Source organism: Pseudophryne corroboree, chromosome 2 (genome assembly GCF_028390025.1).
Source record: "Pseudophryne corroboree isolate aPseCor3 chromosome 2, aPseCor3.hap2, whole genome shotgun sequence".
NCBI lineage: Eukaryota > Metazoa > Chordata > Amphibia > Anura > Myobatrachidae > Pseudophryne > Pseudophryne corroboree.
In genome coordinates this window covers 915204402-915232261 of record NC_086445.1, presented here as the reverse complement: position 1 = coordinate 915232261, position 27860 = coordinate 915204402, and the positions used below count along the sequence as shown (strand labels likewise).

The window sequence follows — 27860 nt, the reverse complement described above, 5'->3', positions numbered from 1 at the left end:
GGGTCAGAGGCGGAACTAGCGGTGGTGCTAGGCAGTGGCGCACGCAGGGGGGGTTCCGAGTACCTGGAAATCCCCCCTGATGAGCCAAATTTTCTATTTTTGAGACGGAAACACAGCGTCTCCGTCTCAGGTAAAAGTCGCGATCGCGACCGTGAAGCTGCTGACCTGCTGTAGCAACGGAGAGCTACTGCACTGTATTTTATTATTATCCTTTATTTATGTTGTACAGTAGCTCTCTTACAGAATGCCCGGCGGGGAGCTGCTGGATGCACATGCTCAGCCACAGCAGCTCCCTCCGTTCTCACACTGCTGCCCATCGATCTGCTCCCAGCTCCTGGTGGGGAAACAATTTGTGTATGTACAGTATATATTATAGTTATGTATATGTATATGTGCTTGTGTATGTATGCATGTATGTATGTGTGTGTGTTTGTGTGTGATAGTGTATATGTGTATGAATGTATATACATATATATGTCTGTGTGTGTGTATATATATATATTGTGGCCGGAGAGACTAGTCAGCCACACGTGCAATGGGGTCTGCGGCACTGAAGGGGTTAACCCTCGTGCCCGGCGCCATGTTACGGACTGTTTGAAAGTTTGTTTAATGGTGTGTTTTACTTTTAACATGTCATATGTAGTGCTCTGTGCACCATTGCAGGAATGCATGTTTAACTGTATCTATTTTATATTCAAGACAGGCTCTGTGTATATTTAAAGGAAAAATGCAGTTACTATAGCTGTCTGAATAAGCAACTCTTATCCTCTGGAAATAGGAAGTGGCATGCTAATGGCTCTGTGCTATCAGAGAGGTGTGAAGGACAATACCTTTTGATGTGTAAGTTCCTTAGAGATAGATGCTAATCACTGGGTCTATGGGCTTGGAACTTGTTTCATGTACCTGATTTAATTGACATACGAACGATCGATGTAGGAAGGAAGACTGTTTGTTTGTATTGTAGCATTCCTGTTGTAATCTCAAACACTGAGATTGCCTGGAGATGTGAATGACCAGAAACATTTGTATTTTGAAGATATGTGATAAATTTATCAACAGTGAATGTTAATCTGATACCAAACGTTGTCTGGGTGACAGGAAGGAGGATATTGTTTTATTGCACTTATATCCTTGTAAAATGTAATTTATTGGTATTTTGTAAAATAACCCGATTGGTTGGAGAAGACAGGGAGGGCTTACCCCCCTGTGATACTGTGTGGAAAACTGACATAAAAAGGAGACCTGTGTGCCTCCAGAGTGTATTGTAACATCTTCTTCTGCTGAAAACATCTTGATTGTATGCTGTTGCCCCTAGCAATAGGGAGGAGCCTTTTTAAAGGTTATTTGAGCAATAAACACCTTTGCCTCAAGAAGACTGCTTCATCTTGTGACCTACAGGGTTAGGCCAAACCTAGCCCCGTTCTCCGGCTGTCCAGGGAAGCACCTGACGTCTCCAAGCTCCGCCTTCCGCCAGCTACCGGTAGAGGCCTAGCAAGTGGCTAGAGGGGATTCGTCAACACCACACAGCTGTGGTAAGGCAGTGCGTCGGCACATACAGAGCAGAACCGTGGTTCCAAACGCCACGGCAGGGTAGGAGTTTGGTGGTGGCAGCAAGAACCCGCCCACAGCGCAGTGGGTGGAGTCAGTAACAGGCGGTTACTGACGGTAAGCGGGAATCCCCTATGTGGTCAGGCCTCGTGCGGCTTGACCTTCCATTCTGTGCGCAGTCAACGGGACGCGGCAAGCGGCGAGTGCTTCCGTACGGTACCGTCCTGTCACAGAAATTGGTGGCATAGTGGTGGGATAATCCCAGGCGGCTTTTCATCACCTGATTGGAGAAGCCGAGTTACTCAGGAGAGGAGTAACTGCAGCGCAGGAGAACGCACAAGATGGCGGAATTCAGCGGAATGTCCAAGGAGGATCTGGAGATCGTATGCCAGGGGAAGGGTGTGGATATCCCTTCCAACGCGTCCAGAAGCGTCATGAAGGCGGCGCTCAGGAGCGTGGAGGAGTCTCATCGGGCGGAGGTGGAAAGCACTGACGGCGTCAGCATCGCAGAGGACGGCCCAACAGTGGACCTTCGTAAGGAACCGGTGAGAACCACAAGCCCCGCCTACTCTCACAGCAGCAATGTTTCCCAGCAATCCCTAGCAGGGCCAGGATCCCAACGTCCCAGGGGGGGCGGCCCGGATACCCTAGCAGATCGGCTAGCGCAATTGGGGGAAAGGGCAACGGAGCAAGAACGCATGCTTGTCATTTGGATGTGGCATGCGGAGCGGGCACCACAGGCCGTGGTACCCCGGGAGCCGTTGTCAGCTGTTGTACACAGATCAGGACGTATTCAGTTTGCCAAGTTTGCAGACAGTGATGGGGACATTGATGGACATTTGCAAGTCTTTGAAAGGACTTGTAAACTACACGATCTACCCAAGTCAGAGTGGGTGAGACACCTTGTGCCCACTCTGCATGGAGAGGCCTTGGAGGCCTATCGGGGAGTGGCCACGGAGGACTGTGGGAACTACGACGAAGTCGCGAAGGCCCTCCTCCAGCGATTCTTCATCACTCCAGAGTCTTACAGGAAGAAGTTCAGAGACTTGCCCAAGAATCCTAGCAGCACCCATGAGCAGTTCGCCACCCAGCTGCGGCAGTACGTGGTGAAGTGGGTGAAGGATTCGGAAGCCACTACATGGGACGCACTGATCGACCTGATCTGCAGGGAGCAGTTCTACCGCAGGTGCGCCCAAGAAGTGAAGGAGTGGGTGCTAGATCGGGAGCCACCCAGCTTAAAAATGGCTGCCCAATTAGCCGACAAATATGTGGCAATTCGGCCACGGGGGCAGAAGCGCCCCGCCAGCAGCCAGCTCCAACAGACTGTACCACCCAGGGGACCACCCTCTTCAGCTCATCAACCCCAAAGACAAGCATCTTCCAACCCGGGTGCTCTTGGCCAGCAACCGCACCGCAGCGTCCCTGCAACTGATCAGAGATCATCGGTGCCACGACTGGAGAAGAAGTGCTACGGCTGTGGGAAAATCGGACATCTGAGGATGAACTGTCCTGCATCCCAAGCACCCCAGACTCGTGCCCCAAATCCGAGTGCTGGAGCCCGGATCGCTTGTTTGACGAGAGGAGATGAGCCTACAGAGACTGTTCCCCCTCCAGTCAGTCCGATGGAGTGTGGCGAGAGACAGGTGCACTCTGCGGAGAGAGTCACCTGCATGGCCAAACAGCCCCTACACAACATGTGGAGGCACCTGCAGCCAGTCCACGTGGGACCCCTGCAGGGAGAAGGCCTAAGAGACTCTGGGGCCTCAATCACTGTGGTGAGCCCCCACCTTATAGATCCTGCTGCAGTATTGCAGGGTCGCACTGCCACGGTCACCCTGGCAGAAGGAACAGAAAAAGCGGTTCCCATGGCAAGAGTCTACCTGGACTGGGGAGCTGGACCAGAGTTGCGAGAAGTTGCCGTCATGGATGGTCTCCCAACTGATGTGGTCCTAGGAAATGACCTGGGTGGTGGGATCGTCACTACGTTTGTTGGCGCCATTCCCCGGAGTCAAGTTCCAAACCCACCGTTGACATCAGCTACTCCAGCACAGCCCAGCCCAGAGGAAAAGACTACAGCTGCTAGACAACTGCCAGCACAGCCAACCACAGCATCAATCAGCCCAGAGGAAAAGATTACAGCGGCTAGATCAGCACATCGACCCCGCATGCCTTTTGCCTCTGGTATGCCCACGTCCACTAGCAACACAGAGGATGTCGGTTCCAGCTCGTTTGATCCTGTGGGGGTGCCCAATGATGCTCCTGACCCAAGTGGTTTGCCAACTCCGGCGGTGAGTATGAGAAACCACACTGACTTTTTCATGACTGACCCCTACCAGACTGTCCCTAGTAGTCCCCACCTAGATCCCCCTGTAGAGTGTCCCAATTTAGGAGAGATTGAGGGCCACAGGCAGGAGTTTAGGGAGGTTCAACTCTCTGACCCATCCCCGAAAGGCATGAGGCGCCACTCTGGCAGCGGCCTTGACAGGGTTGGGGCAGGAAGTTTGCCCTGGCAGGAAGGGTTAAGGTACAGGGTAGCCAGGAAAGTGGGAGGGGATAGACCAGATAGGGAATGTGTCCAACTGGTCCCCTCAGGGAACGTTCCTGCGCAACCGGTGTCGGTTGCCAGTGAAACCCCTTTGGACAGTAACCCGGGGACAGACCGTACCCTGAAGTGCCTGACACAGAGCTTACCCTGGTCTGGAATGTCGGATGACGCCCAGACCAACTGTAAGGCTGGTGCCATGCGTTGGCAGCCGGGGCACTCCAGCGGTTGTGTTGTCTCTGGGCCTCTGCCCATAGGAGAACCCTTGCAGCAAGTTGCTGTGGACATAGCAGGTCCCTTGCCTGTGCACAGTAGATCGGGGAAGACACGCAGCCTCCCTGTAGTGGATGCCACACAGGATCCAGAGGCTGGTGGTCTGGCCGCCATCACTGTGGCACAGGTAGCGGACGAGGAGGGAAGAGTAGGCCTAGGTGACAGGATAGGTTTCCCGAGTCATAGGTCGACAGAAGAGGATTGGAGGGCAGGTCTGACAGTTAGGGCAGACAGTTGCCAGATAGGTATGATGGAGGTGCAGTGCCTGGGGCACCATGTGGGAGGAGACAGGGGTAGGCCCAACCCAGAGGGGGTGGAGGCAACCAGAGGCTGTCCCCGACCCACATCACCCAGACCGGTACTGACCTTAGAACCTGTAAGGCCCTACGGACATGTTGTCATTGACTTTAGTCCTGTAGTGAACCCCTTGACAGAGATGGCTAGGAAGGGCATTCCCAAGTCAGTGGACTTTGCACCCGCTTGCGAGTTGGCATTCCAGTCATTGAAGGAGGCTCAGGTACCCGCTCCAGTGCTGATGGCGCACATTCTTGACCAGGACTGTGTGTTACGAACTATTGCGCCACTGCACGGACTGGGAGCTGTACCAAGCCAGAAAGAGCCATATGGGCAGGAGCACCCTGTGGCCTGGTTGAGCAGTATACTGCTATTGTGGGAGGTGGGGTATGCCACGATTGGGACACCTTGGGTGGCACTTGTTTGTAACCGGCCCCCCACCGTGGTGACTTACCACCTACCCGTTAGGTGGCGGCAACCTACCTTGGGGAAATTTGACAGACTTTTGTGGTGGAGCCTTGAACTTGGACTTCAGGTGGACTATTTGAACATTGTGCACCCACGAAGAGAGACCCACTACACTATGGATGAACTGTCTAGGCCAGAGCCTACACATCCCAGGTAGCGTCCCCTTCACCCCAACGGACTGCGGGACCAGGACCCAAATCGTTGGGACATGGGTCCCTGGTTGACCCGCTTGAATGGGGAGGCAGGAATGTGGCCGGAGAGAATATGTCAGCCGCATGTGCAATGGGGTCTGCGGCACTGAAGGGGTTAACCCTCGTGCCCGGCGCCATGTTACGGACTGTTTGAAAGTTTGTTTAATGGTGTGTTTTACTTTTAACATGTCATATGTAGTGCTCTGTGCACCATTGCAGGAATGCATGTTTAACTGTATCTATTTTATATTCAAGACAGGCTCTGTGTATATTTAAAGGAAAAATGCAGTTACTATAGCTGTCTGAATAAGCAACTCTTATCCTCTGGAAATAGGAAGTGGCATGCTAATGGCTCTGTGCTATCAGAGAGGTGTGAAGGACAATACCTTTTGATGTGTAAGTTCCTTAGAGATAGATGCTAATCACTGGGTCTATGGGCTTGGAACTTGTTTCATGTACCTGATTTAATTGACATACGATCGATGTAGGAAGGAAGACTGTTTGTTTGTATTGTAGCATTCCTGTTGTAATCTCAAACACTGAGATTGCCTGGAGATGTGAATGACCAGAAACATTTGTATTTTGAAGATATGTGATAAATTTATCAACAGTGAATGTTAATCTGATACCAAACGTTGTCTGGGTGACAGGAAGGAGGATATTGTTTTATTGCACTTATATCCTTGTAAAATGTAATTTATTGGTATTTTGTAAAATAACCCGATTGGTTGGAGAAGACAGGGAGGGCTTACCCCCCTGTGATACTGTGTGGAAAACTGACATAAAAAGGAGACCTGTGTGCCTCCAGAGTGTATTGTAACATCTTCTTCTGCTGAAAACATCTTGATTGTATGCTGTTGCCCCTAGCAATAGGGAGGAGCCTTTTTAAAGGTTATTTGAGCAATAAACACCTTTGCCTCAAGAAGACTGCTTCATCTTGTGACCTACAGGGTTAGGCCAAACCTAGCCCCGTTCTCCGGCTGTCCAGGGAAGCACCTGACGTCTCCAAGCTCCGCCTTCCGCCAGCTACCGGTAGAGGCCTAGCAAGTGGCTAGAGGGGATTCGTCAACACCACACAGCTGTGGTAAGGCAGTGCGTCGGCACATACAGAGCAGAACCGTGGTTCCAAACGCCACGGCAGGGTAGGAGTTTGGTGGTGGCAGCAAGAACCCGCCCACAGCGCAGTGGGTGGAGTCAGTAACAGGCGGTTACTGACGGTAAGCGGGAATCCCCTATGTGGTCAGGCCTCGTGCAGCTTGACCTTCCATTCTGTGCGCAGTCAACGGGACGCGGCAAGCGGCGAGTGCTTCCGTACGGTACCGTCCTGTCACATATATATATATATGTGTGTGTAAATATGTACGTGTGTGTTTGTTTGTATGTATGTATGTATGTATGCATGTATGTATATATATATATATATATATATACACACACACACACACACACACACACACATACATATACACAGACCCCCCCCCCCCCACACACACACACACACACCCTCACAGAAACCTCCCTCACTTTATCCTGCGTTTGCCCCTGCTAGGGGGCACCAGACAAAATCTTGCCTAGGGCATCATATTGGTTAGGGCCGGCTCTGGTCATCCCAACGGTATATCTTTAAATCCACGATATGACCCCTGCATCTGTCTCCTCCTTCCAGCCATTTGTTTCTATATCCTGTGCTGAAAAATTTACGTTTTTCTTAGAGATGAGCGGGTTCGGTTTCTCTGAATCCGAACCCGCCAGAACTTCATGTTTTTTTTTCACGGGTCCGAGCGACTCGGATCTTCCCGCCTTGCTCGGTTAACCCGAGCGCGCCCGAACGTCATCATGACGCTGTCGGATTCTCGCGAGGCTCGGATTCTATCGCGAGACTCGGATTCTATATAAGGAGCCGCGCGTCGCCGCCATTTTCACACGTGCATTGAGATTGATAGGGAGAGGACGTGGCTGGCGTCCTCTCCGTTTAGAATAGATTAGAGAGACACTTGATTTACTAATTTTGGGGAGCATTAGGAGTACTCAGTACAGTGCAGAGTTTTGCTGATAGTGACCAGTGACCACCAGTTTTATTTATAATCCGTTCTCTGCCTGAAAAAAGCGATACACAGCACACAGTGACTCAGTCACATACCATATCTGTGTGCACTGCTCAGGCTCAGGCCAGTGTGCTGCATCATCTATTATCTATATATAATATTATATATATCTGTCTGACTGCTCAGCTCACACAGCTTATAATTGTGGGGGAGACTGGGGAGCACTACTGCAGTGCCAGTTATAGGTTATAGCAGGAGCCAGGAGTACATAATATATTATATAGTGAGTGACCACCAGACACACAGTGCAGTTTATTTAATATATCCGTTCTCTGCCTGAAAAAAGCGATACACACAGTGACTCAGTCAGTCACATACCATATCTGTGTGCACTGCTCAGGCTCAGGCCAGTGTGCTGCATCATCTATATATATTATATATCTGTCTGACTGCTCAGCTCACACAGCTTATAATTGTGGGGGAGACTGGGGAGCACTACTGCAGTGCCAGTTATAGGTTATAGCAGGAGCCAGGAGTACATAATATTATATTAAAATTAAACAGTGCACACTTTTGCTGCAGGAGTGCCACTGCCAGTGTGACTAGTGACCAGTGACCTGACCACCAGTATATATAATATTAGTAGTATACTATCTCTTTATCAACCAGTCTATATTAGCAGCAGACACAGTACAGTGCGGTAGTTCACGGCTGTGGCTACCTCTGTGTCGGCACTCGGCAGCCCGTCCATAATTGTATATACCACCTAACCGTGGTTTTTTTTTCTTTCTTTATACATACATACTAGTTACGAGTATACTATCTCTTTATCAACCAGTCTATATATTAGCAGCAGACACAGTACAGTGCGGTAGTTCACGGCTGTGGCTACCTCTGTGTCGGCACTCGGCAGCCCGTCCATAATTGTATATACCACCTAACCGTGGTTTTTTTTTCTTTCTTTATACATACATACTAGTTACGAGTATACTATCTCTTTATCAACCAGTCTATATATTAGCAGCAGACACAGTACAGTGCGGTAGTTCACGGCTGTGGCTACCTCTGTGTCGGCACTCGGCAGCCCGTCCATAATTGTATATACCACCTAACCGTGGTTTTTTTTTCTTTCTTTATACATACATACTAGTTACGAGTATACTATCTCTTTATCAACCAGTCTATATATTAGCAGCAGACACAGTACAGTGCGGTAGTTCACGGCTGTGGCTACCTCTGTGTCGGCACTCGGCAGCCCGTCCATAATTGTATATACCACCTAACCGTGGTTTTTTTTTCTTTCTTTATACATACATACTAGTTACGAGTATACTATCTCTTTATCAACCAGTCTATATATTAGCAGCAGACACAGTACAGTGCGGTAGTTCACGGCTGTGGCTACCTCTGTGTCGGCACTCGGCAGCCCGTCCATAATTGTATATACCACCTAACCGTGTTTTTTTTTTCTTTCTTTATACATACATACTAGTTACGAGTATACTATCTCTTTATCAACCAGTCTATATATTAGCAGCAGACACAGTACAGTGCGGTAGTTCACGGCTGTGGCTACCTCTGTGTCGGCACTCGGCAGCCCGTCCATAATTGTATATACCACCTAACCGTGGTTTTTTTTTCTTTCTTTATACATACATACTAGTTACGAGTATACTATCTCTTTATCAACCAGTCTATATATTAGCAGCAGACACAGTACAGTGCGGTAGTTCACGGCTGTGGCTACCTCTGTGTCGGCACTCGGCAGCCCGTCCATAATTGTATATACCACCTAACCGTGGTTTTTTTTTCTTTCTTTATACATACATACTAGTTACGAGTATACTATCTCTTTATCAACCAGTCTATATATTAGCAGCAGACACAGTACAGTGCGGTAGTTCACGGCTGTGGCTACCTCTGTGTCGGCACTCGGCAGCCCGTCCATAATTGTATATACCACCTAACCGTGGTTTTTTTTTCTTTCTTTATACATACATACTAGTTACGAGTATACTATCTCTTTATCAACCAGTCTATATATTAGCAGCAGACACAGTACAGTGCGGTAGTTCACGGCTGTGGCTACCTCTGTGTCGGCACTCGGCAGCCCGTCCATAATTGTATATACCACCTAACCGTGGTTTTTTTTTCTTTCTTTATACATACATACTAGTTACGAGTATACTATCTCTTTATCAACCAGTCTATATATTAGCAGCAGACACAGTACAGTGCGGTAGTTCACGGCTGTGGCTACCTCTGTGTCGGCACTCGGTAGCCCGTCCATAATTGTATATACCACCTAACCGTGGTTTTTTTTTCTTTCTTTATACATACATACTAGTTACGAGTATACTATCTCTTTATCAACCAGTCTATATATTAGCAGCAGACACAGTACAGTGCGGTAGTTCACGGCTGTGGCTACCTCTGTGTCGGCACTCGGCAGCCCGTCCATAATTGTATATACCACCTAACCGTGGTTTTTTTTTCTTTCTTTATACATACATACTAGTTACGAGTATACTATCTCTTTATCAACCAGTCTATATATTAGCAGCAGACACAGTACAGTGCGGTAGTTCACGGCTGTGGCTACCTCTGTGTCGGCACTCGGCAGCCCGTCCATAATTGTATATACCACCTAACCGTGGTTTTTTTTTCTTTCTTTATACATACATACTAGTTACGAGTATACTATCTCTTTATCAACCAGTCTATATATTAGCAGCAGACACAGTACAGTGCGGTAGTTCACGGCTGTGGCTACCTCTGTGTCGGCACTCGGCAGCCCGTCCATAATTGTATATACCACCTAACCGTGGTTTTTTTTTCTTTCTTTATACATACATACTAGTTACGAGTATACTATCTCTTTATCAACCAGTCTATATATTAGCAGCAGACACAGTACAGTGCGGTAGTTCACGGCTGTGGCTACCTCTGTGTCGGCACTCGGCAGCCCGTCCATAATTGTATATACCACCTAACCGTGGTTTTTTTTTCTTTCTTTATACATACATACTAGTTACGAGTATACTATCTCTTTATCAACCAGTCTATATATTAGCAGCAGACACAGTACAGTGCGGTAGTTCACTGCTGTGGCTACCTCTGTGTCGGCACTCGGCAGCCCGTCCATAATTGTATATACCACCTAACCGTGGTTTTTTTTTCTTTCTTTATACATACATACTAGTTACGAGTATACTATCTCTTTATCAACCAGTCTATATATTAGCAGCAGACACAGTACAGTGCGGTAGTTCACGGCTGTGGCTACCTCTGTGTCGGCACTCGGCAGCCCGTCCATAATTGTATATACCACCTAACCGTGGTTTTTTTTTCTTTCTTTATACATACATACTAGTTACGAGTATACTATCTCTTTATTAACCAGTCTATATATTAGCAGCAGACACAGTACAGTGCGGTAGTTCACGGCTGTGGCTACCTCTGTGTCGGCACTCGGCAGCCCGTCCATAATTGTATATACCACCTAACCGTGGTTTTTTTTTCTTTCTTTATACATACATACTAGTTACGAGTATACTATCTCTTTATCAACCAGTCTATATATTAGCAGCAGACACAGTACAGTGCGGTAGTTCACGGCTGTGGCTACCTCTGTGTCGGCACTCGGCAGCCCGTCCATAATTGTATATACCACCTAACCGTGGTTTTTTTTTCTTTCTTTATACATACATACTAGTTACGAGTATACTATCTCTTTATCAACCAGTCTATATATTAGCAGCAGACACAGTACAGTGCGGTAGTTCACGGCTGTGGCTACCTCTGTGTCGGCACTCGGCAGCCCGTCCATAATTGTATATACCACCTAACCGTGGTTTTTTTTTCTTTCTTTATACATACATACTAGTTACGAGTATACTATCTCTTTATCAACCAGTCTATATATTAGCAGCAGACACAGTACAGTGCGGTAGTTCACGGCTGTGGCTACCTCTGTGTCGGCACTCGGCAGCCCGTCCATAATTGTATACTAGTATCCAATCCATCCATCTCCATTGTTTACCTGAGGTGCCTTTTAGTTGTGCCTATTAAAATATGGAGAACAAAAATGTTGAGGTTCCAAAATTAGGGAAAGATCAAGATCCACTTCCACCTCGTGCTGAAGCTGCTGCCACTAGTCATGGCCGAGACGATGAAATGCCAGCAACGTCGTCTGCCAAGGCCGATGCCCAATGTCATAGTACAGAGCATGTCAAATCCAAAACACCAAATATCAGTAAAAAAAGGACTCCAAAACCTAAAATAAAATTGTCGGAGGAGAAGCGTAAACTTGCCAATATGCCATTTACCACACGGAGTGGCAAGGAACGGCTGAGGCCCTGGCCTATGTTCATGGCTAGTGGTTCAGCTTCACATGAGGATGGAAGCACTCAGCCTCTCGCTAGAAAAATGAAAAGACTCAAGCTGGCAAAAGCAGCACAGCAAAGAACTGTGCATTCTTCGAAATCCCAAATCCACAAGGAGAGTCCAATTGTGTCGGTTGCGATGCCTGACCTTCCCAACACTGGACGTGAAGAGCATGCGCCTTCCACCATTTGCACGCCCCCTGCAAGTGCTGGAAGGAGCACCCGCAGTCCAGTTCCTGATAGTCAGATTGAAGATGTCAGTGTTGAAGTACACCAGGATGAGGAGGATATGGGTGTTGCTGGCGCTGGGGAGGAAATTGACCAGGAGGATTCTGATGGTGAGGTGGTTTGTTTAAGTCAGGCACCCGGGGAGACACCTGTTGTCCGTGGGAGGAATATGGCCGTTGACATGCCAGGTGAAAATACCAAAAAAATCAGCTCTTCGGTGTGGAGGTATTTCACCAGAAATGCGGACAACAGGTGTCAAGCCGTGTGTTCCCTTTGTCAAGCTGTAATAAGTAGGGGTAAGGACGTTAACCACCTCGGAACATCCTCCCTTATACGTCACCTGCAGCGCATTCATAATAAGTCAGTGACAAGTTCAAAAACTTTGGGTGACAGCGGAAGCAGTCCACTGACCAGTAAATCCCTTCCTCTTGTAACCAAGCTCACGCAAACCACCCCACCAACTCCCTCAGTGTCAATTTCCTCCTTCCCCAGGAATGCCAATAGTCCTGCAGGCCATGTCACTGGCAATTCTGACGAGTCCTCTCCTGCCTGGGATTCCTCCGATGCATCCTTGCGTGTAACGCCTACTGCTGCTGGCGCTGCTGTTGTTGCCGCTGGGAGTCGATGGTCATCCCAGAGGGGAAGTCGTAAGCCCACTTGTACTACTTCCAGTAAGCAATTGACTGTTCAACAGTCCTTTGCGAGGAAGATTAAATATCACAGCAGTCATCCTACTGCAAAGCGGATAACTGAGTCCTTGACAACTATGTTGGTGTTAGACGTGCGTCCGGTATCCGCCGTTAGTTCACAGGGAACTAGACAATTTATTGAGGCAGTGTGCCCCCGTTACCAAATACCATCTAGGTTCCACTTCTCTAGGCAGGCGATACCGAGAATGTACACGGACGTCAGAAAAAGACTCACCAGTGTCCTAAAAAATGCAGTTGTACCCAATGTCCACTTAACCACGGACATGTGGACAAGTGGAGCAGGGCAGGGTCAGGACTATATGACTGTGACAGCCCACTGGGTAGATGTATGGACTCCCGCCGCAAGAACAGCAGCGGCGGCACCAGTAGCAGCATCTCGCAAACGCCAACTCTTTCCTAGGCAGGCTACGCTTTGTATCACCGCTTTCCAGAATACGCACACAGCTGAAAACCTCTTACGGCAACTGAGGAAGATCATCGCGGAATGGCTTACCCCAATTGGACTCTCCTGTGGATTTGTGGCATCGGACAACGCCAGCAATATTGTGTGTGCATTAAATATGGGCAAATTCCAGCACGTCCCATGTTTTGCACATACCTTGAATTTGGTGGTGCAGAATTTTTTAAAAAACGACAGGGGCGTGCAAGAGATGCTGTCGGTGGCCAGAAAAATTGCGGGACACTTTCGGCGTACAGGCACCACGTACAGAAGACTGGAGCACCACCAAAAACTACTGAACCTGCCCTGCCATCATCTGAAGCAAGAAGTGGTAACGAGGTGGAATTCAACCCTCTATATGCTTCAGAGGTTGGAGGAGCAGCAAAAGGCCATTCAAGCCTATACAATTGAGCACGATATAGTAGGTGGAATGCACCTGTCTCAAGTGCAGTGGAGAATGATTTCAACGTTGTGCAAGGTTCTGATGCCCTTTGAACTTGCCACACGTGAAGTCAGTTCAGACACTGCCAGCCTGAGTCAGGTCATTCCCCTCATCAGGCTTTTGCAGAAGAAGCTGGAGGCATTGAAGAAGGAGCTAAAAGGGAGCGATTCCGCTAGGCATGTGGGACTTGTGGATGCAGCCCTTAATTCGCTTAACAAGGATTCACGGGTGGTCAATCTGTTGAAATCAGAGCACTACATTTTGGCCACCGTGCTCGATCCTAGATTTAAAGCCTACCTTGGATCTCTCTTTCCGGCAGACACAGGTCTGCTGGGGTTGAAAGACCTGCTGGTGACAAAATTGTCAAGTCAAGCGGAACGCGACCTGTCAACATCTCCTCCTTCACATTCTCCCGCAACTGGGGGTGCGAGGAAAAGGCTCAGAATTCCGAGCCCACCCGCTGGCGGTGATGCAGGGCAGTCTGGAGCGACTGCTGATGCTGACATCTGGTCCGGACTGAAGGACCTGACAACGATTACGGACATGTCGTCTACTGTCACTGCATATGATTCTCTCAACATTGATAGAATGGTGGAGGATTATATGAGTGACCGCATCCAAGTAGGCACGTCACACAGTCCGTACTTATACTGGCAGGAAAAAGAGGCAATTTGGAGGCCCTTGCACAAACTGGCTTTATTCTACCTAAGTTGCCCTCCCACAAGTGTGTACTCCGAAAGAGTGTTTAGTGCCGCCGCTCACCTTGTCAGCAATCGGCGTACGAGGTTACATCCAGAAAATGTGGAGAAGATGATGTTCATTAAAATTAATTATAATCAATTCCTCCGCGGAGACATTGACCAGCAGCAATTGCCTCCACAAAGTACACAGGGAGCTGAGATGGTGGATTCCAGTGGGGACGAATTGATAATCTGTGAGGAGGGGGATGTACACGGTGATATATCGGAGGGTGAAGATGAGGTGGACATCTTGCCTCTGTAGAGCCAGTTTGTGCAAGGAGAGATTAATTGCTTCTTTTTTGGGGGGGGTCCAAACCAACCCGTCATATCAGTCACAGTCGTGTGGCAGACCCTGTCACTGAAATGATGGGTTGGTTAAAGTGTGCATGTCCTGTTTTGTTTATACAACATAAGGGTGGGTGGGAGGGCCCAAGGACAATTCCATCTTGCACCTCTTTTTTCTTTTCTTTTTCTTTGCATCATGTGCTGATTGGGGAGGGTTTTTTGGAAGGGACATCCTGCGTGACACTGCAGTGCCACTCCTAGATGGGCCCGGTGTTTGTGTCGGCCACTAGGGTCGCTAATCTTACTCACACAGTCAGCTACCTCATTGCGCCTCTTTTTTTCTTTGCGTCATGTGCTGTTTGGGGAGGGTTTTTTGGAAGGGACATCCTGCGTGACACTGCAGTGCCACTCCTAGATGGGCCCGGTGTTTGTGTCGGCCACTAGGGTCGCTAATCTTACTCACACAGCTATCTCATTGCGCCTCTTTTTTTCTTTGCGTCATGTGCTGTTTGGGGAGGGTTTTTTGGAAGGGACATCCTGCGTGACACTGCAGTGCCACTCCTAGATGGGCCCGGTGTTTGTGTCGGCCACTAGGGTCGCTAATCTTACTCACACAGCTACCTCATTGCGCCTCTTTTTTTCTTTGCGTCATGTGCTGTTTGGGGAGGGTTTTTTGGAAGGGACATCCTGCGTGACACTGCAGTGCCACTCCTAGATGGGCCCGGTGTTTGTGTCGGCCACTAGGGTCGCTAATCTTACTCACACAGCTACCTCATTGCGCCTCTTTTTTTCTTTGCGTCATGTGCTGTTTGGGGAGGGTTTTTTGGAAGGGACATCCTGCGTGACACTGCAGTGCCACTCCTAGATGGGCCCGGTGTTTGTGTCGGCCACTAGGGTCGCTTATCTTACTCACACAGCGACCTCGGTGCAAATTTTAGGACTAAAAATAATATTGTGAGGTGTGAGGTATTCAGAATAGACTGAAAATGAGTGTAAATTATGGTTTTTGAGGTTAATAATACTTTGGGATCAAAATGACCCCCAAATTCTATGATTTAAGCTGTTTTTTAGTGTTTTTTGAAAAAAACACCCGAATCCAAAACACACCCGAATCCGACAAAAAAAATTCGGTGAGGTTTTGCCAAAACGCGTTCGAACCCAAAACACGGCCGCGGAACCGAACCCAAAACCAAAACACAAAACCCGAAAAATTTCAGGCGCTCATCTCTAGTTTTTCTGTGTATCGTTATCTATAGACAGGTGTTAGGTCCTGTTTAACCAGGGCATTCACAGTTATGCAAATAAGTATACAATGTTTTTCCTGTCCCAGTAGATAGTTTCTGCAGCATATTCATGTAAAATGATGACATGCCACACAATTATCTACGTAGTCATTTGTAGGGACGTTCTCCTCTTTGTCATATACTGAGGGGAAACTTTACTAAAGCTTCTAAGACAGAGAATTGGTGATATTACCCATAGCAACCAATCAGATGCTGTCTATCATTTTCTGAAGGCAATAGAGAAATGATCGACAGCAGCTGATTGGTTGCGATAGGCAACATCACCAATTCTCTGTTTTAGAAGCTTTAGTGAATTCACCCATGAGACTATTTTCCAGCTGTTATTAAAATCCCATATTATAGCATATAATAAATGCATTCGTTTATGTAACACTCATTGTTAAACAGTAGGATATAAAATGACTCATGTACATGCAGAGAGAGCCTACATGAAAACACCTGGTACAGAATTTCAGTACACAGGCTCTATTTACTTCATGTTACAGCTTTATATTATCCACCTATCAGATAATTCCAAATGTAATGCACTTACCTGTGGCTGCCTTATTTCCACATACAGTCTCGGCTGTCCTGAACGCTACCGAAACAGCAGCCAGTAACAAACTACAAGTAAGTTCGGTACTGGTGTCCTGTATCAGTTTTGGGAAGAAATGACACCAGAGGATGATGCTGCAATGCGAGTTTGTCAATATGACAGAACAAACATTTATTTAAATGACAGATTTAATAAAAAATGTAACAAGTTAAATAAGAAAGTAACGTTATTTGAGAGCCTGAGAGTCTACAGCTGCTGTAGAACAACAAGTTGCAGCATGCACTGCCAGTAACAGTCCCCGTCTCTGGACTTATGGTTCCACAATAGTTGGGATGTCACACTTTGCCTACAGAATAAAACAGAAAACAGAATATCTGTTACCTGGAGGAATACATGTGAGCGCCAGCTGTTCTGTCCTGTAGATTCAGGGGCATATTCCAAAGTCCTTTCCCTGTAGAGCAGAAGAAATCATATAAAGCCTTTAGTTACAATTTTCTCTTTTACCGTAAAATAACTAAGTTGCTAAAACTGATTAGGAACTGAATAAAAACCGAGGCCAAGGCTCTCTATTATGTTCTTATAGAAGACATGGCATCCCAGACATCTGGATATAAACAGAGATAAACTCCTAGCTTCCTCCAGACTAGGGCAGTCTGTTAAAAACACATTTACAGCCAATAATTGCTTGTCTGATGCTCTGCAGTATAGAACGCCCTGTTCTGTTGCAGTCATTGATTGTTATTGTCCAGTGTCCAGTCTGTTGCTCTCCATTCTACGTACTTGTCACTTTCCAGGTGCCATCGCAAAAAGCCCCCTCCTATCACCTAACTTCTGCGCTCAGAACCTCTGTGTTTTCCTCATTCAGAGAAGAGGCTGCGCTAACCCAGACTGTGGATTAAAAATAAATATACGCCCCAACATCCCTTTGTCAACAAGGTTGCACAATTCACCCTCTTGTGAAATAATAATATATAAAAAAAAAATCCACAGAAGAGGAGTCAAGAGCATTGATTTCAAGAATAAAAGCTGTCCAGGAAGTTTCTGGGATCTATTTGCACTTATGAAAACCATGTGTAGAAGGGCTGTGCCAAGGGACAGAGTGATTTTTTCGCCATCTGGCTGAGGTCCTCTTCACCCCACCTCTTTCTTCAGCTTCACTACCTCTGAGAGTCCCATTGATGAAATGCAGGAAGTTAGACAGTTAACCCATTGTATTCCCGTGGTGCTTGTTATGGTTCATCCCAGGGTTATGTTAACTTTTAGGTTTTTTCCTTTGTCATATATCACTGTGTTCTGGAATACAGCCATTGTTTCTGCCATTAACCCTTTTTAGCCAAAACATTATTGCAGGTTGGATTAATACGCCACAGATCCCATTGCATAATTGTCACAAGAGCAAGTGGGTGTATCACTGTAGTGTTTGGCCTGTGATTGACTTAAATTGAAAGTAGAATCCAAAAAAACAAAAACAACCCAAAAAATAAAACTGACTGCCTTTATAAATGCAAGACACAGAAAGCAGACGAGCAATGTTTCACCTTTCTCACTTCAACTTCAGTGTATTATCAGCAGCTACAGTATGTATCTGTCATTTTCTCCTCCAAAAAAGGTTTCAAAGAATGTTCTACAATGGCCTGGCCAACCTGTGGCTCTCCAGCTGTTGTGAAAAGTCCCAGCATACTGTCCCACTGATCAGCTGGTAAAGCATGCTGGGACTTGTAGTTTCACAACAGCTGGACATTGGCCAGGTCTAGTCTACAGATTGCTGGCAAATACGAGTATGCAAGAAGGCTTGGAATCTGAACGGCCTATAACATATGATCAGTGTACTTACTCAGCAACTAATACAGGGCCTAATTTAGCATCTGTCGCTAATGCCTAAAAATGCGCATGCGCAAACTTTAATTTGATTGACAGGCGACGTTCAGCAGCGACGACGTGGTGTTGGGGGGGGCAGAAGGAAACACAGGCATTTCATGGCTATTTTCGGGGCCGGCCAATGACGACTGCGTTTCCTGAGATTGGAAACATGGCGGCGGTGTGTCTGCCAGGCTGTGTGTGCATGGGACTTCCACTACCTGACGATTTCTGCCATGTGATCGCATTTGGATTGCGATCACATCGCTGGCCGGCACTTAACATGCTGGGTGGCCTTGCCCTGTTCTGGGCGGCCCCCAGCATGCGATCGCAAGCAGTAGCGGTTTTGCTAGCAAAACTGCTACTGATGCTGAATTAGGCCATAGCCACTAGAATTATTTTTCTGCTACAGTCTAACATATAGGGCCAGATGTAATTCCGCCCGAGTCCGGCGGCCGTGTGTAATGCCAGTCGAACTCCGACTTTTTTTTTAAAGGGGCAATCACTTACAAGGCAAAACCATGCCTTGTAAGACAGTGATTGCCCCTTGAAAAAAAACGTCCAAGTTCACCCGCATCCCACACAGCCACATCTGGCTCATAATCTCCACTTATTACGCAGGTCTGAAGACGATTATCTGTGAAGATACGGTTGTCACCACTGCAAATATTTAACAATTCTGTTTTCTTTAGGAATGGGATTAGTGATGGAACAATCGTAATTCAATGTGTCATACACATTTACCTACCGCCTACCTGTACACCCTTATCTGCACCATACATAATAAATACTACAAGCCCTCCGTGTTGTCATTATATTCGCAGTCAGAAGGTATTCTTCGGAGGGACCATAGTGATGTGTTAGTGGAATCTCCCGGAGCAGGTTTGTATCCTGGACACTACAGTATGTTTTCATTTCCTGTTTCCCCACATACTACGCATAACATCCGTAAAAGTCATTTAAGAAACACAAAATAAATATGTACATGGAAAACAATGAATGCGTATCAGAAGATTATTTTATTGTTTGAGAGCATGTTATCATAGGATTTATTTAGATCAATTTGCTTTTTTGTATAAAACTAAAGGAGCGCACTGTTTTGCAGGGTATTAGATCAGGGTTTGGACATCTGTTTTTTATTAGCCTTCAGATCCTGTTCATTCATGTGAAACCTGTTTCGAAGTGGCCTTGGTAGATCAACCTGTGGCCTGTCCGATCATCAGGATGTTTACAGCAGCACAGAATATTTCAGGAAATGATTGCTGATCTTGCACGTGACCAGGGTAGTGCCATGATAGGAAGGGAACTATTAGGCATGCAGGAGTACCACAGCAGTACACAGTCATGAAGTGAGGCATCTGGGAAATTAATGAATATGGTACAAGTACACCACCGATTTTCCGGCAACCGATGATCCGGAACCAACCAATTTTGCTTTGTCCGGATTAAAGGGGGCTAGGGACATTTTTTAATCCGGGAAATTTTCTGCGCACGGGCGTAACACGCAATACACGCAAGTGTCAGTGGGTACAGCTTCCGCGGACAATGCAGGTGACACAGCAAGCATCGGTGGGGCTGTTATGGTGTCCACTGTAGCATATATATTACTATTTATTACTTTAGAAATGTTCTGAAGGTGCAAAATTAGTAAAAAAACATTTCCACTGTTAATCCGGCAAAATCGATAATCCGGCACGACACTGGAACTGAGGATGCCGGAAAATCAGTGGTGTACCTGTATAAAATACTCTGTATATGATGCATAGCTCATATATCTTACTTCCTGGGTTCTGCAGATTTTACGTTATCCCAATGGAACGTGAAATCCTTCAGCCAGATCTATATTTACTTCAATTAATTGTCATGTGTCATTTGTACTCCATATTCATATGAAGAAAGGTATCCCTTGTAATCTAAAAAATATTTTTAGAAATAGCTTCAATGCAAACCAGCTGTAGAGCATAAACTTAAATAAGTCCAAAACATATTGGTGCTGATTCTGTTGTATGCTGCTGTGATGCGTTGGCACCTTATGCCATAGTACCCTCCCAAATGTCCTGATTTTACCGGGACAGTCCAATTTTTTTGATCATGTGTGAGGCGGGGGGCACACTAGGAGCTCCTGTGGCAGGTACCCGAGTGTGACCTGCCTCAGGTGGTCTGAAAGGGTTATTATTTAATTTGATTTCTATTAATCTATAAGTCTTGTTGCTGTTTCTATTCATGGAATAGGATTAAAGATGCATTGTCGTACTATCACATTCAGCTTCAAAGACTGTCAATTTAATAGATACTTTTTGACTAGAGAGATACATGCAAATGTGTATATAAGCAGTAGACTTTGGGGGACATGTACTAAGCAGTGTTAAAAATGGAGAAGTGAGCCAGTGGAGAAGCTACCCATGTCAACCAATTAGCTGCTCTATATACCTTTATAGTATGCAAACTATAAATGTTACGTCAATGCTGATTGGTTGCCATGGGCAACTTCTCCACTGGCTCACTTCTCCACTTTTATCACTGCTTAGTACATGTCTCCCTTTGTGTCATATAACCAGCACTACCAATACGTTTGCACAGAAACACACTGTAGATCCAACCAACGGTCTTCACAGGCCAGTGCTGTTAAAATCACTATTATAGCAGAGTGAGGAGTGAGTATCTTGGGAACTATGGGACCCTGCACAAGATATCTCCACATTTCTGGCATTTAGGGATTGCTAGTGCCCTATTAAATATAATGTTGTGGAAGTCTCTTTTTCAACATATACCAAATTGCCCCTATATTTTTAGCATTCACTGGTCCAAAAATAAGATTTTACTCACCGGTAAATCTATTTCTCGTAGTCCGTAGTGGATGCTGGGTACTCCGTAAGGACCATGGGGAATAGACGGGCTCCGCAGGAGACTGGGCACTCTAAAGAAAAGATTAGGTACTACATCTGGTGTGCACTGGCTCCTCCCTCTATGCCCCTCCTCCAGACCTCAGTTAGGGAAACTGTGCCCGGAAGAGCTGACATTACTAGGAAAGGATTTGGAATCCAGGGTAAGACTCATACCAGCCACACCAATCACACCGTACAACTTGTGATAATTATACCCAGTTAACAGCATGAACAACAACTGAGCCTCCTTAAACTGATGGCTCAGAACAAAAAACCCTATAGTTAAGCAATAACTATATACAAGTATTGCAGAATTCCGCACTTGGGACGGGCTCCCAGCATCCACTACGGACTACGAGAAATAGATTTACCGGTGAGTAAAATCTTATTTTCTCTGACGTCCTAGTGGATGCTGGGTACTCCGTAAGGACCATGGGGATTATACCAAAGCTCCCAAATGGGCGGGAGAGTGCGGATGACTCTGCAGCACCGAATGAGCAAACTCAAGGTCCTTCTCAGCCAGGGTATCAAACTTGTAGAATTTTGCAAACGTGTTTGATCCCGACCAGGTAGCAGCTCGGCAAAGTTGTAAAGCCGAGACCCCTCGGGCAGCAGCCCAAGAAGAGCCCACCTTCCTCGTGGAATGGGCTTTGACTGATTTAGGATGCGGCAGTCCAGCCGCAGAATGTGCAAGTTGAATCGTGCAACAGATCCAGCGAGCAATAGTCTGCTTTGAAGCAGGAGCACCCAGCTTGTTGGGTGCATGCAGGATAAACAGCGAGTCAGTTTTTCTGACTCTAGCCGTCCTGGAAACATAGATTTTCAGGGCCCGGACTACATCCAGCAACTTGGAAGCCTCCAAGTCCCGAGTAGCCGCAGGCACCACAATAGGTTGGTTCAAATGGAACGCTGATACCACCTTAGGGAGAAATTGGGGACGAGTTCTCAATTCTGCCCTGTCCATATGGAAGATCAGATAGGGGCTTTTATATGACAAAGCCGCCAATTCTGACACACGCCTAGCCGAAGCCAAGGCCAAAAGCATGACCACTTTCCACGTGAGATATTTCAACTCCACGGTCTGAAGTGGCTCAAACCAATGTGATTTTAGGAAATCCAACACAACGTTGAGATCCCAAGGTGCCACTGGGGGCACAAAAGGGGGCTGAATATGCAGCACTCCCTTAACAAACGTCTGAACTTCAGGCAGTGAAGCCAGTTCTTTTTGAAAGAAAATAGACAGGGCCGAAATCTGGACTTTTATGGATCCCAATTTTAGGCCCATAGTCACTCCTGACTGTAGGAAGTGCAGAAAACGACCCAGCTGAAATTCTTCTGTTGGGGCCTTCATAGCCTCACACCAAGCAACATATTTTCGCCATATGCGGTGATAATGTTTTGCTGTCACATCCTTCCTAGCTTTTATCAGTGTAGGAATAACTTCAACCGGAATGCCCTTTTCCATCAGGATCCGGCGTTCAACCGCCATGCCGTCAAACGCAGCCGCGGTAAGTCTTGGAACAGACAGGGCCCCTGCTGTAGCAGGTCCTGTCTGAGAGGCAGAGGCCAAGGGTCCTCTGAGATCATTTCTTGTAGTTCCGGGTACCAAGTCCTTCTTGGCCAATCCGGAACGATGAGTATAGTTCTTACTCCTCTCTTTCTTATTATCCTCAGTACCTTTGGTATGAGAGGAAGAGGAGGGAACACATAAACCGACTGGTACACCCACGGTGTCACTAGAGCGTCCACAGCTATTGCCTGAGGGTCCCTTGACCTGGTGCAATATCTTTTTAGCTTTTTGCTGAGGCGGGACGCCATCATGTCCACCTGTGGCCTTTCCCAACGATTTACAATCAGTTGGAAGACTTCTGGATGAAGTCCCCACTCTCCCGGGTGGAGGTCGTGCCTGCTGAGGAAGTCTGCTTCCCAGTTGTCCACTCCCGAAATGAACACTGCTGACAGTGCTATCACGTGATTTTCCGCCCATCGGAGAATCCTTGTGGCTTCTGCCATCGCCATCCTGCTTCTTGTGCTGCCCTGTCTGTTTACATGGGCGACTGAATCAGTACCGGCTGGTTTTGAAGCAGGGGTTTTGCCTGACTTAGGGCATTGTAAATGGTCCTTAGTTCCAGAATGTTTATGTGTAGGGAAGCTTCCTTGGAAGTTTCTTCCCTGAGTGACTGCCCCCCAACCTCGGAGGCTTGCATCCGTGGTCACCAGGACCCAGTCCTGTATGCCGAATCTGCGGCCCTCGAGTAGATGAGCACTCTGCAGCCACCACAGCAGAGACACCCTGGCCCTCGGGGACAGGATGATCAGCCGATGCATCTGAAGATGCGATCCGGACCACTTGTCTAATAGATCCCACTGAAAGATCCGTGCATGGAACCTGCCGAATGGAATTGCCTCGTAATAAGCTACCATCTTTCCCAGGACTTGCGTGCAGTGATGCACCGACACCTGTTTTGGTTTTAGGAGGTCTCTGACCAGAGATGACAACTCCTTGGCCTTCTCCTCCGGGAGAAACACCTTCTTCTGTTCTGTGTCCAGAATCATACCCAGGAACAGCAGACGCGTCGTAGGAACCAGCTGCGACTTCGGGATATTCAGAATCCAGCCGTGCTGTTGTAGTACTTCTTGAGATAGTGCTACTCCGACCAACAACTGCTCCCTGGACCTCGCCTTTATAAGGAGATCGTCCAAGTACGGGATAATTATAACGCCCTTCTTTCGAAGGAGTATCATCATTTCGGCCATTACTTTGGTAAATACCCTCGGTGCCATGGACAGACCAAACGGAAACTTCTGGAATTGGTAATGGCAGTCCTGTACCACAAAACGGCGGTACACCTGGTGAGGTGGGTAAATGGGGACATGTAGGTAAGCATCCTTGATGTCCAGTGATACCATGTAATCCCCCTCTTCCAGGCTTGCAATAACCGCCCTGAGCGATTCCATTTTGAACTTGAACTTCCTTATATAAGTGTTCAAGGATTTCAAATTTAGAATGGGTCTCACCGAACCGTCTGGTTTCGGTACCACAAACATTGTGGAATAGTAACCCCGTCCCTGTTGAAGGAGGGGAACTTTTATTATCATCTGCTGGAGGTACAGCTTGTGAATTGCCGCCAGTACTACCTCCCTGTCCTGGGGAGTAGCTGGCAAGGCTGATTTGAGGTAACGGCGAGGGGGAGACATCTCGAATTCCAGCTTGTATCCCTGAGATACCACTTGTAGAACCCAGAGATCCACCTGTGAGTGAACCCACTGGTCGCTGAAGTTCCGGAGACGGGCCCCCACCGCACCTGGCTCCACATGTGGAGCCCCAGCGTCATGCGGTGGACTTAGTGGAAGCAGGGGACGATTTTTGTTCTTGGGAACTGGCTGTATGGTGCAGCTTTTTCCCTCTACCCCTGCCTCTGGGCAGAAAGGACGCGCCTCTAACCCGCTTGCCTTTCTGAGGCCGAAAGGACTGTACTTGATAATACGGTGCTTTCTTAGGCTGTGAGGGAACCTGAGGTAAAAAAGTCTACTTCCCAGCTGTTGCTGTGGATACGAGGTCCGAAAGACCATCCCCAAACAATTCCTCACCCTTATAAGGCAAAATTTCCATGTGCCTTTTAGAATCAGCATCACCCGTCCACTGCCGAGTCCATAATACTCTCCTGGCAGAAATGGACATCGCATTAATTCTAGATGCCAGCCGGCAAATGTCCCTCTGTGCATCTCTCATATATAAGACTATGTCTTTAATATGCTCTATGGTTAGCAATATAGTGTCCCTGTCAAGGGAATCAATGTTATCAGACAGGGAATCAGACCACGCTGCTGCAGCACTGCACATCCATGCTGAAGCAATAGCAGGTCTCAGTATAGTACCTGAGTGTGTATACACAGACTTCAGGATAGCCTCCTGCTTTCTATCTGCAGGCTCCTTTAAGGCGGCCGTATCCTGAGACGGCAGTGCCACCTTTTTTTATAAGCGTGTGAACGCTTTGTCCACCTTAGGGGATGTCTCCCAGCGTAACCTATCCGTTGGCGGGAAAGGGTACGCCATTAGTAACCGCTTAGAAATTACTAGTTTCTTATCTGGGGAACCCCACGCTTCTTCACACAATTGGTTTAACTCATCAGATGGGGGAAAAGTCACTGGCTGCTTTTTCTCCCCAAACATAATACCCTTTTTTGTGGTAACCGGGTTAATGTCAGAAATGTGCAACACATTTTTCATTGCCGTAATCATACATCGGATGGCCCTAGTGGATTGTATATTTGTCTCATCCTCGTCGACACTGGAGTCAGACTCCGTGTCGACATCTGTGTCAGCCATCTGAGGTAGCGGGCATTTTTGAGCCCCTGACGGCCTCTGAGATGCCTGGGCAGGCGCGGGCTGAGATGCCGGCTGTCCCAAAGCTGCGTCATCGAACCTTTTATGTAAGGAGTTGACACTGTCGGTTAATACCTTCCACATATCCATCCACTCAGGTGTCGGCCCCGCAGGGGGCGACATCACACTTATCGGCACCTGCTCCGCCTCCACGAAAGCGTCCTCATCAAACATGTCGACACAGCCGTACCGACACACCGCACACACACACAGGGAATGCTCTGACTGAGGACAGGACCCCACAAAGTCCTTTGGGGAGACAGAGAGAGAGTATGCCAGCACACACCACAGCGCTATATAATCAGGGATTTACACTAACAAAAGCGATTTTCCCTATAGCTGCCTTTATATATAGTTTTGCGCCTAAATTTAGTGCCCCCCCTCTCTTTTTTACCCTTGATGTCTGGAAACTGCAGGGGAGAGCCTGGGGAGCTGTCTTCCAGCAGAGCTGTGAAGAGAAAATGGCGCCGGTGTGCTGAGGAAGATAGCCCCGCCCCCTTCTCGGCGGGCTTCTCCCGCTTTTTTATCTGTATAATGGCGGGGGATTATGCACATATACAGCTTAAAAGCTGTATTATATGCCAATTTGCCATGTAAGGTACTCTAATTGCTGCCCAGGGCGCCCCCCCCCCCCCCAGCGCCCTGCACCCATCAGTGACCGGAGTGTGTGGTGTGCATAGGGAGCAATGGCGCACAGCTGCAGTGCTGTGCGCTACCTTAATGAAGACCGAAGTCTTCAGCCGCCGATTTTCTCTGGTTTCTTCCGTTTTCTGGCTCTGCAAGGGGAACGGCGGCGCGGCTCCGGGAACGGACGATCGAGGTCGGGCCCTGTGTTCGATCCCTCTGGAGCTAATGGTGTCCAGTAGCCTAGAAGCACAAGCTAGCTGCAAGCAGGTAGGTTTGCTTCTCTCCCCTAAGTCCCACGTAGCAGTGAGTCTGTTGCCAGCAGATCTCACTGAAAATAAAAAACCTAAGAAATACTTTTCTTTCTAGGAAGCTCAGGAGAGCCCCTAGAGTGCATCCAGCTCTGGCCGGGCACAGATTCTAACTGAGGTCTGGAGGAGGGGCATAGAGGGAGGAGCCAGTGCACACCAGATGTAGTACCTAATCTTTTCTTTAGAGTGCCCAGTCTCCTGCGGAGCCCGTCTATTCCCCATGGTCCTTATGGAGTACCCAGCATCCACTAGGACGTCAGAGAAATGAAAAAGCAATTGTGTCATCTATAATGGCACAGGGATCAAGAGTTTGGTTTGTTATCTACTTTACTGCAAGTTCCTGCCAGCTGATTTCAGTCATATGGCAAAATGTCTTCCTTCATAATAAAAACCCTATCTTCAGTGTATTATTTTCTCATAAGAGTTCACAAAGTTTGAATATGAAATTCAGATGGTCATAAGCAGGGACGTAACTAGATATTTGCTGGCCACATAACATCTGTTTGCATATCCCTCATGTCACACTTGCCTACTCTCCCTGAAGGGTGGGCAAGTCTCCCGGCCCACCTCCTGCCCGCAATCCTCTGTCACCACTCATCCTCCCGCAGCCGAGGGGGACTGATGACGTGATTTGCGTCATTGTGGCCCCGTCCCCTTGCCGCACAATGCCTGTAATTTCAGCATTGGGTGGCGGCGGTGGGTCCGCGATGATGGGAATTTGCAGACACGCCCCCGCCCTACCCAGGAGCAGCACCCGAGGCCACCCCCCAGTGTGCTGCTCTCCGCCTTGTCAAGATGGCTGCCTCCTCCTGGAGGGGGTAATCACAATATCGGCAAGTATGCAGGCTCATGTACCACCCAATGATGAAAAATGTATGTAACACTTGGAACTTGAACAGGAAAGATCAGCCCCGCTCAGCTGTGTGGCCCCATAGTGACAGCACCTCCTGAACCTATGGTAATTATCCTCTTGGTCATAAGCTTGTCTTCACCAACATGTACATTAGCAATGTAGATTTAGTGTTCCCCTGTTTGGTAATGGCTCTACCCACCACCATTCACCTCATAAATAAATGGTTATTGTTAAATTAAAAGGACAGCATCCCAAACCATACTGGGCATCTTTCAGTAACAGGTAGCTTCTAGATTGGGAGATATAGCCCCCTAACCCATTTAGAGTACAGATCATAATATACATGTTTGACTTCTTTAAAGCTGGGAACACATCCAAACTCCAACGCATGGACTGACTCCAGGACTAAGGGGCTGAACTTCGGATGTAATAGAAACAGATCCCGGGCTTGTGTGTTGCTATGTTCCTGCAATATGCGTTCCTGATATTTTTAACCCATAAACAGCAAGATGGT

At 47.5% G+C, this 27860-nt stretch overlaps 1 long non-coding RNA gene across 2 annotated transcripts in view; it reads right to left on the bottom strand.

The window, feature by feature from the left end:
- LOC134986623 (uncharacterized) overlaps positions 1–17378 on the bottom strand; it is a 72456-nt gene extending 55078 nt beyond the window's left edge. For both annotated transcript variants that reach the window (XR_010192484.1, XR_010192478.1), the window contains exons 1-2: positions 17210–17378; positions 16811–16880 (exon numbers count right to left, since the gene is read on the bottom strand). This is a non-coding gene — a long non-coding RNA (uncharacterized LOC134986623). The remainder of the gene's footprint in view (positions 1–16810; positions 16881–17209) is intronic.
- Between the last annotated feature and the right edge of the window lie 10482 nt (positions 17379–27860).